This window comes from Dreissena polymorpha, chromosome 1, assembly GCF_020536995.1.
Source record: "Dreissena polymorpha isolate Duluth1 chromosome 1, UMN_Dpol_1.0, whole genome shotgun sequence".
Taxonomy (NCBI): domain Eukaryota; kingdom Metazoa; phylum Mollusca; class Bivalvia; order Myida; family Dreissenidae; genus Dreissena; species Dreissena polymorpha.
Window position 1 is genome coordinate 121,510,826 of NC_068355.1, and position 14,797 is coordinate 121,525,622.

A 14,797-nucleotide genomic window follows, 5' to 3' on the forward strand; every position below is an offset into this window, starting at 1 on the left:
GATCTTCATGATCGTAGTAAAAGCGCAGTAAAAGCTCTGCGTAGCGTCGTAGTATGATCTTGAATGTCGCGGCAGTAAACGCAGTAAGCGTTTGACGTAGGGGCAATCGCAGAACGTTCAAAATGTAGACCATAATTTTCCAAATTGCTCGATTTAGACTCCGATCGGCCTCGATCCTTTTTTCAGATCGTGGCTTGATCGGGATGATCTTCGTAAAGTCGCAGCTTTGTGAGAACGGGGGTTACTTCGAGTACTGCATATCGGTGGGTACGACGTATCGATGTAGTCCGAAACTTGCCGAATATCTGTCCCAAAACTTCTTTGTTCCGGTGCCGATTAATTACAAGTTTTTTACCACTGTATTATAAACAAACATATCCGGTAAATGGCCTTTCTACGGGTAGGTATATAACATGGTAAAATAAAAAATATGTTTTTTATTTCGATTGACTTGTATAAAGTTTGAGCGAATAATCGTAATCGTAGTGGCATGCCCATATTCACAATGTATATTTAAAAACACAACACCATCTTACGCGCGCATCGCCCTGTTACGTCATTTTACTATGGCATTTTTCTATTGGGTAAAATAGCTATCGAAAATCGTTAAAAATTCTCTTAATCCTTAACACAACTTATCCAACTGTACAAGATTGTGTGAACAACAGCGCATTTTGTTATAAAAGAGAACATATTTACCCATAGCTAGGGCCATTTACCGGGCGTTTTTGTTTATATATAATACAGTGGGGAAAAACTTGTAATCAATCGGCACCGGAACTTAGAAGTTATGGGGCAGATATTCTGCATGCTTCTGATTGCATCGATATGTCATACCCACCGATACGCAGTACTCGAAGTATAATATAGATATTTGCTATATCTAACGACGGATTTGCAAAGAAGTTTTTTTTCGCGATCGATACTGTAATATATTCATGAATGAATTTTCTATTTTGTAACACTTTACCATAGCAAAAAGAAACCCCTATTGTATAATATGATACCATGCCATTTTCACTATTGTATTGTAATCAAAATATGTCTCATATCCTTGAGATGCTCGTGTGGTGATAAATGTATGACAACAAAACAGTCAGTAAGACATTTACTGGCATGCCCTAGAACCACGCCCATTTACCAAGTAAGGAACTAAACCACAAAACGTGTGACATGATTGGTGCAGAGTGAATCATAATGCATGAACAATCTTGGAAAACACTGTAAGATAGACAGATCTATGAAATAACCCGTCTGCTCGTGGTGCAGATACATAGTACACAATTTAAAATAGACCTTATATAACCATAAAAGACATGCGTAAGTACAGCATCGTGTCACCGTTTTTCACAATTCACGTATTTATTTAAATTTGTAGAATAATGTTATGACCAACGTTCAGAGTCAGATCACGCATATACATGTGTATATGCGTTGACATATAATGCAATATGCATTTATGTTAAATGTTGTTTATGATAACGGCCTGCCTTTTGCTACTAATGGTATTAAAATTTTCTCTGCATCAGCTCTTAGCTTTAAAACAGGCTCGTGCCTTTTGTTGCCTTACAACAAAGCAGACTCTGTTTTGTGCGGAACTTTGATCCGATTTACACGTAGATGGCAAAGCTGAAGGTGGCATTGAACAAGTTGACCAGGTTGAAAACGTCGTGCAGGAACGGCATGTATGTCATTGTGTACAGTATACTAATGTAATCACACATTTAGAATGTCCCATTGAATCCTGTGCCCGTTCGGTATGCATATAATCACATCAATCATTCCATAAACAGTGCTAAGAAGCTCTAAATGCTGATGCGTTCGGCGCTCTACAAAATAGTACACCGCAAAATGCAGAGAATCTGGCTTCACGCTCATTAGTCGACCGTTTTTTTGTTACAAGAACGCTTATTGGTTGAACACGCTTCGCTCGCAAATTGTGTTTTCAAATGAATTTTAAGACTCAATACCCGGTATGTCTTAAAACGTCTGGTGTCAGGGTTGTATTTTGTACACTTCACACTTGTTTATTCGATGGAAAGGCAATCAATACAATTGAAACTATAAACAAGTCTTGTTCTTATTCTCGATAACAACTCCATGATGAACAGCACTATACGAATACTATTTAAATACGAATGCTAACAAAATATATACGTATAATAGCAATCAATAACTTCCGCTTGAAACTAATGATTGCTTGTCTACGTCAACGTGTTGTTCTCTCGTTTTCGTCCTCACCCAGCGATTATCCTTCATAAGATAAATAAATTTGTCAACGCCTATAGCTTCCTCTTCGCATAATATAAAACCAGACATATATGCACCAATTTATAGAGAAAAAAATGGACTAGAAAAAAAATCAAACAATAATGCTATATGATTACGTCCCTAAAATAAGATTTAAAAAAGAAAGATAATTCGCGCTCACATTCCTGTGCGACACAGGAGCCTTTAAATAAGACTGGCTCTGATTCCTTTATAAAAATATACGCTAACGGCTAAATTCATAATCAGAATGTGTTCTAGTTAATCCCAAGAACTATCCCAACAAAAGGCGTCAGTGTGGTGACGAACTGCTCAAGTTTCTTACCTTTATGCTGAGCTCGGGAAACCTTAATACACCGACAACTCGTGAATAGCAAATAGAACAATCCCACCAAGGCGTCGGTGTGATCTCAGACAGTTGAAGTCACACACCAATTAACTGACGTCCAGCAAGCCTAATGCACATACAGAACCACAAACAAACAATTGATCTCAATATTAAACACAAATAAAAGGCGGGATCTAAGGAAGAGGTACAATCTAGTGAATGCTGACTATCGAACTGCTGACATCAAGTTTCATTTACATTCACAAAGAAAGATATTGATGGCGATAAAATCATTCGAATAAGATCTACCAGGTTGTTTACCAGTGTCTTGCTTTTACTATTCAGAAATAAGTTACTTTCCATTAATGTCTACAGAAGAGAAGAATGGACAAAAAGAATTTTCTCATTATTCTGACTAAACATAATTAAACTTGATTTTCTGATTATGTTTACCTTGTGACAGTGCTCTAGTGTTGTGATGCTGGTCTACGGATCGGAATCCTGCTTAAAATCTCGCTCGGGGTTCAGGGATTTTTAGCTCAAAATTAATCCAACGCTTTCCCCTGTCCATGCAGGTGTATAATTGGGTACTTGTGAGGGAAGTAAGCCACTGTGTCGTTGCTTCAAACTACGCCGAGTGTTAACGGACGACTTATATCCCAGTTATCAAGGGGTAAATGTGAAATTATAAATTTGTATAAATGTCATGACTTTGGAAATAAAATATGTTACTATGAATATATATTAAATATGTGAATATACCAGGGACATATACAAACAATTGTGTATATCCCTTAATATCCAATAGCAGACTTTTAAACGTTTAACCTTAAACAAATCAGTTAGTGGTAGTTTACCCAATCCAAGCGTCTTATTGATATTACACGCATTTCCGGTCCGAAGAGTGTTTGTCAACAAAACCGAAAGTAAGTACGCTTTGAAGTATATTAAGTTTTGTGTCATCTTCTTACCCTAAATTGGGTGTATTGCCCTGTTTGATTGAGTTTTTTTACCATACAGTGCAGTATGTTTGCGCACATGTGCATTTTAGATAACGGCAAATTTGTAATCAATTGTGTTCGTTCCATAATCATGATAATGTTGGATCCACAGGAATCTCTAAGAAAATAACTACATATTATATAACAGTATACAAGGGATACAACTGTCAAATTTTCTGCACAACACCATGGTCTGAACAAAAGCAAAAAAATCTCTTCCAAAAGCATTAATTACACAAAATAAACGGTATACCAACAGCAGACAATTTTCTTTCAGAAAATAATAAACTTGGCAATAAACTACGATCATTCATTAAATTAAAACGATACCTTTCATGCAAAAAAGCTCAAAAATCCTAACTGCGACACAAGTGTGCACAACTGAAAACTGATAATTCTAATTGCAATTTCCATATTCCTTTAAAACTAACCCCTTTTGAACGAACATATTCTTGTGCTAGTTTCTGTTTATAGTTTAATATAACATAATTACAATTAATTGTGATATTTTGCTCGAAATTCGTATAAAACACTTCAATGTCTCAATAACAATAGTCTACTATCATTTTAGATATTACATTTAATGTATTTCAAACATGCAATTTGATTGGTTAATTTTCCACGGCAGAAAACAGCTAACCAATCACGTTGCGTGTTACATTACTTAACAACTTGCATGTACACATGCTTGAAGATTGTTGAAAATGTAAACAATTTAAGATTTACGGTGTTTTTACACATATGCAGTATCATGCCATCATAAAAGTTGTCTACTTTGATTCATAAATTATATTTGGATTATAAAACAAGGTAAAATTTGCTAAACTGCTCAGTATTATTAAATTATGGAACAAAATATGTCAAAGTGGCTGTGCACACTTTTGTCCGAGTTCGAAAATTTAACAGTTTTTCATGAAACTTCTTTCAATTCAATTCAATTTTTATTTTAAGTCGGTGCATATATGTCAATATAAACATTAGCTATGTATAGCTATTTACCGACATATCATAACAACATAACATGTAACAATCAAACAAGCATATGTGAGAGTCAATGAGAATAAATAAACAAATAAATGACTATAAAACATGGTAGTTTCATATACTGAAATGAAAGATCAAAGGTGGGTTTAAAACAAATAACATAAATACATTGTATGATTAAAATGTGTGTTGTACCTGCTGATCTTGACTTATAAATGTCTAAAAGCTGCCTTAAAAGCAACTGGGTAAAAAACTGAGTGAGAAATATGGGCACAAGGTGCGACAGATAAAAAATTGATTTGAGAAAACTACTATTACCTCAGATCAGTTCTGCGAGGAAATGATCAGCAGCTACATTAGAAAGCACATATATGAATGAAAACAAAGTATATATACCCAGACTCATCTTAGATATAATATGAATGTGTGTACATATCCTCAATAGCATACATGTATATAGTGATTAAGTTTTAGAGCTAAGTATAAAAGGCAAAATAAAAGACAAAGCATATAACAAAACAAGAATGAACTAATCTAGCAGATTGCATAGGAAATGCAAAAAAGCAAGGTGGAATAAATAGTCTATATACACAGACTCATCTTAGATATAATGTGAGTGTGTCTACATATCCTCAATAGCATACATGCACATATAGGGGTTTAGTTTTAAAGCTAAGTATAATAGACAAAATAAAAGACAAAGTATATAACAAAACAATAATGACCCTATCTAGCACAATAATGAACAAAGCATATAGCAAAAACAATAATGAACTAATCTAGCATAGGATATGCACAAAGCAAGGTAGAAGCAAATCTGATGCTGAATATATAAGCAGGGTGTATGAAGTATTACTATTACTAAGCATGGTTAGAACAAAAAGTACAGGTACAACTCTCTCTGCTCCATGAGCTTATCAGGCTTTTAAACTGATTGAAATTACTCTCATCCCTAAAGTGTTGAGGGAGCTTATTCCATAGTTTGGCAGCATAGGAGCGGAAGGAGTTAGTGCCATAACCAGTGGTTCTCACCTTTGGTATATCAGCTGTTCCAGTGTACCTAAAAGAGTAATTTTGTTTTTTCATATTAAGAAGATCATGTAAGTATGTTGGACCTTGTTTATTTAAAATCTTAAAGGCTTCAAGTGCCATAGTCCTTATTCTTTTTATTTTAAGGGAGGGCATTTTAGAGCGAGATAGAACGGTTTGATAGTCAGAATTGTAATCACTGTAAATAAAACGCAGGGCCCTTTCCTGTATCTTTTCAATCTTTTTGGTATTAACCTCCCCACAGAAGTGCCAAGTAAGAGGGCAGTAATTAAAATTTGACAAGATGAAAGAATGATATATACTTAATTTTCCTAATCTACATAGATATTTCCCAATTCGTTTGAGGACATTAAGTTGTCTTGAAGCCTTTTTACATATATTTGAGACATGTATGTCAAATTTAAGTTTGAAATCAATAGTGACGTCTAGGAGTACCACATTATCATCACATTGAATTCTGATATCATCAAAGTTAAAAGTTATGTTTTCTTTTTTGGTTTTATTACCAATAGCAATTGCCTGGAACTTATCAGGATTAGCTTTCATTTTATTGTTCTGAAACGTCGGCGTCCGGTTAAGTTTTGCGTTTAGGTCCACTTTTCTCAGAAAGTATCAATGCTATTGCATTCAAACTTGGTACACTTACTTACTATCATGAGGGGACTGGGCAGGCAAAGTTAGATAACTCTGGCGTGCATTTTGACTGAATTATGTGCCCTTTTTATACTTAGAAAATTGAAAATTTTGGTTAAGTTTTGCGTTTAGGTCCACTTTTTTCAGAAAGTATCAATCCTATTGCATTCAAACTTGGTACACTTACTTACTATCATGAGGGGACTGGGCAGGCAAAGTAAGATAACTCTGGCGTGCATTTTGACAGAATTATGTGCCCTTTTTATACTTAGAAAATTGAAAATTTTGGTTAAGTTTTGTGTTTAGGTCCATTTTATTCCTTAAGTATCAAAGCTATTGCTTTCATACTTGCAACACTTACTAACTATCATAAGGGGACTGTGCAGGCAAAGTAATGTAACTCTGACTGGCATTTTGACAGAATTATGTGCCCTTTTTATACTTAGAAAATTGAAAATTTGGTTAAGTTTTGTGTTTAGGTCCACTTTATTCATACAGTATCAAAGCTATTGCTTTCATACTTGCAACACTTATTAACTATCATAAGGGGACTGTGCAGGCAAAGTTATGTAACTCTGACTGGCATTTGGACGGAATTATGGGCCCTTTATACTTAGAAAATCGAAAATTTGGTTAAGTTTTGTGTTTTGGTCCACTTTACCCCTAAATTATCATAGATATTGCTTTCATACTTGGAACACTCGCAAACTATCATAAGGGTACAGTAAAAGGACAAGTTGCATAACTCTGGATGTCATTTTTATGGAATAATGGCCCTTTTTTGACTTGGTAACTTTGAATATATGGTTAAATTTTGTGTTTCGATCCACTTTACTTCTTAAGTATCAAGGCTATTGCTTTCAAACTTCAAATACTTTCATGCTATCATAAGGTTACTGTACCTGGCAAGTTGAATTTTACCTTGACTTTTGAATGACCTTGACTCTCAAGGTCAAATTATTAAATTTTGCTAAAATTGCCATAACTTCTTTATTTATGATTAGATTTGATTGATACTTTGACAAAACTACTCTTACCTGACATACCACAATAGACTCCACCCAAACCATCTCCCGTGCCCCCCCCCCCCCCCCCCCCCCCGAATCCCACCCCCCTATTTTTTTTTTTTTTTTTTTTAAGATCATCTCACAAATGACCACCCCACCCTCACACTATCCCCCCCCCCACCCCCCACCCAAATCTTTTTTTTAAACGGTTAAAAACACAACTATTTATTTTTATTATTTTATGTTTGAAATACCCTCCAACCATTGCACCCAAGAATCACCCCCCAACCCCCCCTCCCCAACCCAAATCCCCCCCCCCCCCCCGAATCCCACCCCCCTATTTTTTTTTTTTTATTTTTTTTTTTTTTTAAGATCATCTCACAAATGACCACCCCACCCTCACACTATCCCCCCCCCACCCCCCACCCAAATCTTTTTTTAAACGGTTAAAAAACACAACTATTTATTTTTATTATTTTATGTTTGAAATACCCTCCAACCATTGCACCCAAGAATCACCCCCCAACTCCCCTCCCCAACCCAAATCCCCCCCCCCCCCCCCCCTATTTTTTTTTTTATTTTTTTTTAAGATCATCTCACAAATGACCACCACAACCTCACACTATACCCCCCCCCACCTCACCCCCCCCCCATTTTTTTTTTTTTTTTAATCATCTCACAAATTACCACCACACCCTCACACTATGCCCCCCCCCCACCTCACCCCCCAAATTTATTTTTATTTGAAACGGTTAAAAAACACAAATATTTATTTTTAATATTTTATGTTTGAAATACCGTCCAACCATCACACCAAAGAATTTCCCCCCCCCCCCCCCCACCATACCCCCCCCCCCCCCCCGAATTTTTTTTTTTTTTGCATTTTTTTCGCATTTTTGGAAGATAATGTAATAAATGTCCACACCCCCACACTATACACCCCTCTTCACTCCACCCCTCCCTCCTTTGTGATTAAAAATGAGAGTCCCTTCACCTTTAAAAAGAAAATAGATGAGCGGTCTGCACCCGCAAGGCGGTGCTCTTGTTGTGTATCGGAGCTACTTGTGCAGTTTTCAGACTGTCTGGAAAAGATGACATTTCAAAAGATGTATTAATAATATTTGTTAGCGGTTTGACAATAGATGGCTTAGCTAGTTTGACTAATTTAGATGAAAGTCCATCATAACCTGTTGCTTTTTTAACACATAGTTTATTGATTTGTTTGTCAACAAAGGATTCCTTAATAGAATGAAAGGTTAGATCTTGCATTGTATTTCTACGTTGTTCTATCTTGACAATACTTGGGTGATTTGCATCAACTGGGATAGAATTTTGACCAATGTCCTTTGCAACATCAACAAAAAAGTTGTTAAATGTACTACATATTTCCTGCTGATTATTTATTAGAGTATTATTCTCATTTAAAATTATATCTTTTTGAAAACATGACCCTTTATTTGTTAAAAAAGGTTTGATAGTTGGCCAAAAGTCTTTTGATTTAGCCCCACCCGTGCATCTTTCAATAAAGTAAGTGTTTACCGATTTTCTACGAAGTTTAGTTACAAGATTGCGTTGTTTCCTGAAAGCTTCCCATGTTTTAGTATTTTTATCTTTATTATATTTATTTTGAAGCATTCTTTTTTTATATATAGCTATTTTCAGCTCTTTGTTCATAAAGAGGCAGGATTTGGAAATTTCTTTTTCTTTTTTAAAGGTGCATGCTTATTTGCAACATCAAGAAAGGTAGAGCTAAAAGAATCATACATACAATTCACATCTGTTTTATGATCCATACTACAACACTCAGCATTTTTAAACCTATTTTCAAGCTCACAGTTAAAATTTTCAACATTAAAATGTTTAAAACTTCTATAATAACACCATTTTGGCTTAGTGGGTGGTATTTCTACATTCAACTGAAAAGCAATCATATTATGAACATCACTGAGTCCACAGTTAAAATTACAAATTGATCCAATCGCTGAATTTACATTTGATAAAATAACATCAATTAAAGACGGATTACTATTAGCGGTGTTGCAAGTAGGCTTTTTGACAAAGTTATTCAAGTCAAAAATGTCACACATAGAGCTAAGGGGTTCACATTTTGAGGATTTCAGCATGTCATAGTTTAAATCCCCAATTATAACATAATTATCATATTTACCATGCCATTTATCAACAGTATTACAGAAGTCTTTCTGGAAATGATCATCACTCAAATTTGGAGGCCTAAAGGCACCAGTAATTAACCATTTTTGTCCTTCAAAATTTACCTCTATGGCTATAGATTCAGTTTGTGAAAACTCAATGTTGTTCTTTCTGTCTCCGGCAATGTCAGAGCGAAGGTAGGCTGCTATGCTAGTGTTCCAAAGAAAACTATTTAAGCATTGACTGCTATAAATATAGTTATATTCTGAAAGATGCATATCTTGGCTATTGTTATATTGTTTATTTAGTGCAACTATTGCTGTTGGAAGCAATTATTTTGCTTTTGCTCAGATCATGGTGTTGTGCTGGAAATTTTACAGTTGTATCCCTTGTATATATATGTGTAGTATGTAGAGAATTTTTATTAAATGTCCCTTTGGTTGGATCCAGACCATTCGAAAGCGCTTTACATTTATAATACTTTATAATTTAAAACACAAACAATATTTAAAGATGGTAATAATATACTACTGTTAAAATAAAATGAAAAATATATTTTATTTTACACATGGATATTCGTAGACGTCTGGTAGCCTTCCCACATCACAGGTGGTTAGCGTGTGGCTATGATATTAATTAGTGAAAACATCATTTTGAATGATAAATTATCATACTATAACGAAAAATCAACTTTTCTGAAAAAAAATTCACTATCAAATATATATATAACAAACAAGGTATCCAACCCGAAATCACCTGAAAACGGGGTGCATCGTTTTGAACAGCCATTACTTCATCAATTTGCAGCGATTTTCACGATCTTGGTCTAAACTAGAAATGGCACGGCAGAGGCCGACGCGTATCCCCACGCCATATGTTTGACCCAGGGGGGCCCCCAGGGTTGATAATGGGTCCATGCATAGTTGAGATTGACCGTATTGTCACAAGATATGTTCAGTATCAATTTGAAGTAAGTTGGTGTAGGAATGAAGAATATATAGTAAAAGGCAATTTTGGGTGGGCGTGGTCTATGTGGGCGTGGGTGCCCCAGGGTTGGTAATGGGGCCATGCATAATTGAGATTGACCGTATTGTCATAAGAGATGTTCAGTATCAATTTGAAGTAAATCGGTGTAGAAATGAAGAAGTAATAGTAAAAGGCAATTTGGGTGGGCGTGGTCTATGTGGGCGGGGGTGCCCCAGGGTTGGTAATGGGGCCATACATAGTTGAGATTGACCGTATTGTCATAAGAGATGTTCAGTATCAATTTGAAGTAAATTGGTGACGAAATGAAAACACAGTATTATGTGAAGTTGGAATAAGGCATCAATTTGGGAATAAATTGTGTTTTTTCAACAGTGCATAATACGCAGCTTTACAAGTTGTATTTATTGAATTTTACAAAATATAATTAAAATATAAACGTGCATATATAATAACATCATTTAAATTGATTTTACTACAAAACTGGATATTTTATTGATCTTTTTTAAATCCTAATAAAAATGAGACTGTGTCCATGCGGCGCATGAACATAGTTTAAAAATGCAGTTAAAATTATTTAAAAAAAATCACTGTTATTGAAAAATTCATAGAAAATTGCTTATTAAGCTTGAAGTATAGATAAAATAGTACAAAAATAAATTCAGATCATGAAATGAATAGTTTTGTTTGAGAAAATCATCAAAATGATGCCTATTCCCAGTGTGTTGTCTTATTCCCAATTCACACAATACAGTGTTTGAAGAAGTTATAGTAAAAGGCAATTTTGGGTGGGTGTGGTCTATGTGGGCGGGGCGCCCCAGGGTTGGTAATGGGGCCATGCATAGTTGATATTGACCGCATTGTCATAAGAGATGTTCAGTATCAATTTGAAGTAAATGGGTGTAGAAATGAAGAAGTTAATGTAAAATAACATAAAAACTGAGTGAAAATCTCTGACCTGGCCCCACCCCAACCCCCATAACTTTTGACCCAGGGGTCAGATCAAAATTCCAAATAGTGTAGGGTCGCACATTTGCTCATAGCTACCATGTGTGTAAGTTTCAAGGTTCTAATGCTTATAGTGTAGACGGAGATAGTGGCCAGGACGGACAGACAGATGGACGGTGGAGATAACCACAATATCCCCACGCTTTTCAAAAAGCGTGGGGATAAAGATCAAAAGCGCACACAAAGTAGCAACGTACAATTTACACACTTAATTTTTCACAGATTGGACGAATTACAATGCACTTATCACAACAGACCAGCTCAGTGAGAACACATTCGCATGTGGTCATTTTAAATAGCACACTTTTGGCAATTACATCACTTGTGGTCTTCCTGAATTTACTGCAGGTATTGACTGCATTCGAGTCTGTTGCTCGTTCAAAGCATGTGCTTGAAAATATAGAATTTCCAAAACAATGACGCTTTGCCTTTAGGCGGGCTTTAGTTGAGCAAATTTAATTGATAGACTATCGTAAATCGGCTCTCAAAATTTTCAGTGATTTCAATATTGCTTTCATGTTAAAAAAGCGATTTTGGCAGCCCATTGCCCATTTTGCTCACTCGTGGGACCCCTGACATTTATGGTAGCAATAGTTCTATTAAAACAAACTTAAGTAGTGATCAAAAGTTCCTTCAAATGATTTGATTTTACCAAACGCCGGCATGCCTGGTGGATTTTTGGGAGCCATAGCTGATTCGTGATATATTGGACAACGCAATATAACGGACGGCTTTATATTGGAGTTACAGTGTATTGGTATGCGTAGTCAAATAAAGCCATCAATTTAATAACCACCAATTAAATACTTACTTTATATACTAGTTCTATGAAAGTTTTATTGAATAAATGTAAATAAATTGTTCAATAATATGTCCTGTATTTAGAAACAATTCTGCTATTTTTTTTAGGGGGGGGGGGGGGGTCAAAATCTGCCCTGAAGTACGGCCCCACTCACAATAAAAGAAGATATGATATATTTTTCCTAAATGACTGCCTACAATTATATCCAACTTAAGTTTTCTATAAAAAAAGTTTAACCTTAGTTTACATAATACTGAAAACACTATTGGAAACCGACAATACTTTTACTCTCAACTTTAAAGTTTCTGTAAGCCAACAAAAGTACACAACTATTTCCCAATTTGAGTTAAAAATTTGCCCTGGCTGCCTATTTCAATAAATATAATTAACCACAATAACTGACTTACTTACTGTAATAAGTATTCAACAGTTAATAACTTAATAGGAGCATTTGTGTTATTTTATTACTCATATGAATTCCTACCCTTAATTACCAATATAAAATATATAATATTCAAGGACAAAATTTAATGTTTTAAATTGTAACTTGAAAATGTGAACTGGTGTAAACTATGTAACTAATATGTATATCATTTGGGTACATTTAACATTTCATCATCAGCGAGTGCGTGTAGTGGCTTGATAAAACCCTGTGGTTACTGGTATCTGTATCAGTAAAATGACATCGCCTCCACTAAGTATACAGTACCTGATGTCCCATGTGAGATGTTGTTCTTGATAAGCTACAGACCAGTCAGAAAGTGGTAAGATTCTCTCCCAGCAACATAGCCATGTGGGTGACTTTCCCTGCAAGCTTGCTGTTTGCATGTTAAAGGGTCTTGGTCACAGTTTGGCAAAATTACAATTTAATAAATGTCTTTAAATAGAAAGAGGGTATTTTTTACATTAAAGCAAGCAAAATAACATTCAGGACTAAGAAAGATGTTAAAGATATTCGTTCATTTATGGAAAGTCATCATCAAAATTAATAAAATTGTTTTAAGCCTGAAAAGTAGGTATCACATTAGAGCAATACATCCCACTTTCAAAAAGGCTTGGGTGTTTATTATACCCCCACAAACGAAGTTTAGGGGGGTATATAGGAGTGAGCTTGTCTGTGGGTCGGTCCGTATCAAGTGTCCGCTCTCTATTTCAAGTAGTTTTCATCCGATCTTCACCAAACTTGGTTAGAAGTTGTATCTACATGATGTCTAGGCCAAGTTCGAACATGGGCCTTGTCGGGTCAAAAACTAGGTCACGGGGTCACTTAGTGCGTTTTAAACATTCAGCATGTTGTCCGCTCTCTATTTCAAGTAGTTTTCATCCGATCTTCACCAAACTTGGTCACAAGTTGTATTTAGATGATCTTAAGGCCAAGTTCAAACATGGGCCTTGTCGGGTAAAAAACTAGGTCACGGGGTCACTTAGTACGTTTTAAACATTCAGCATGTTGTCCTCTCTCTATTTCAAGTAGTTTTCATCCGATCTTCACCAAACTTGGTCAGAAGTTGTATCAAGATGATCTTAAGGCCAAGTTCGAACATGGGCCTTGCCGGGTAAAAAACTAGGTCACAGGGTCACTTAGTGCCTTTTAAACATTCAGCATGTTGTCCGCTCTCTAATTCAAGTAGTTTTCATCCGATCTTCACCAAACTTGGTCAGAAGTTGTATCTAGATGATCTTAAGACCAAGTTCGAACATGGGCCTTGTCGGGTCAAAAACTAGGTCACGGGGTCACTTAGTACGTTTTACACATTGAGCATAGTGTCCGCTCTCTATTTCAAGTAGTTTAAATCAGATCTTCATCACACTTGGTCAGAAGTTGTAACTAGATGATGTGTAGGTCAAGTTCGAACATGGGCCATGCCTGGTCAAAAACTAGGTCACGGGTTACTTAGTGTGTTTTACACCTCACCATGTTGTCCACTCTCTAATTCAAGTAGTTTTTATCCAATCTTGACCAAAATTGGTCAGAAGTTGTATCTTGATAATGTCTAGAGCAAGTTTGAATATGGGTCATTCCGGGTCAAAAACAAGGTCACGGGGTCACTTAGGGCGTTTTAAACATCACAATGTTGTCCGCTCTCTAATTCAAGTAGTTTTCATCCAATCTTCACCAAACTTGGTCAGAAGTTGTATCTAAATGATGTCTTGGTCAAGTTTGAATATCGGTCATGCCAGGTCAAAAACTAGGTCACAGGGTATCTTAGTGCATTTTAAACCTCACCATGTTGTCCGCTCTCTAATTCAAGTAGTTTTTATCCAATCCTCACCAAACTTGGTCACAAGTTTTATCTAATTTGATCTCTAGGACAAGTTTGAACATGGGCCATTCCGGGCCTAAAACTAGGTCACAGGGTCACTTAGTGCGTTTTTTAACATTCAGCATGGTGTCCGCTCTCGAATTCAAGTAGTTTACATCCGATCTTCACCAAACTTGGTCAGAAAGTTTTATTGAGATGATCTTAAGGCCAAGTTAGAACATGGGCCTTTCTGGGTCAAAAACTAGGTCAAGGAGTCACTTAGTGCTTTTTAAAAATTGAGCATGGTGTCTGCTGTTTTTTGTGAAGACGACATGCAA

General features: G+C 35.8%; 1 protein-coding gene across 1 annotated transcript in view; it reads left to right on the forward strand.

The window, feature by feature from the left end:
- The first annotated feature begins 3,457 nt into the window (after nt 1-3,457).
- The window catches only part of LOC127847353 (UDP-N-acetylhexosamine pyrophosphorylase-like), a 53,495-nt gene continuing 42,155 nt past the window's right edge, over nt 3,458-14,797 (forward strand). The window contains exon 1 of the mRNA XM_052379229.1: nt 3,458-3,522. The gene's annotated coding sequence lies outside the window, so the exon portion shown is untranslated. The remainder of the gene's footprint in view (nt 3,523-14,797) is intronic.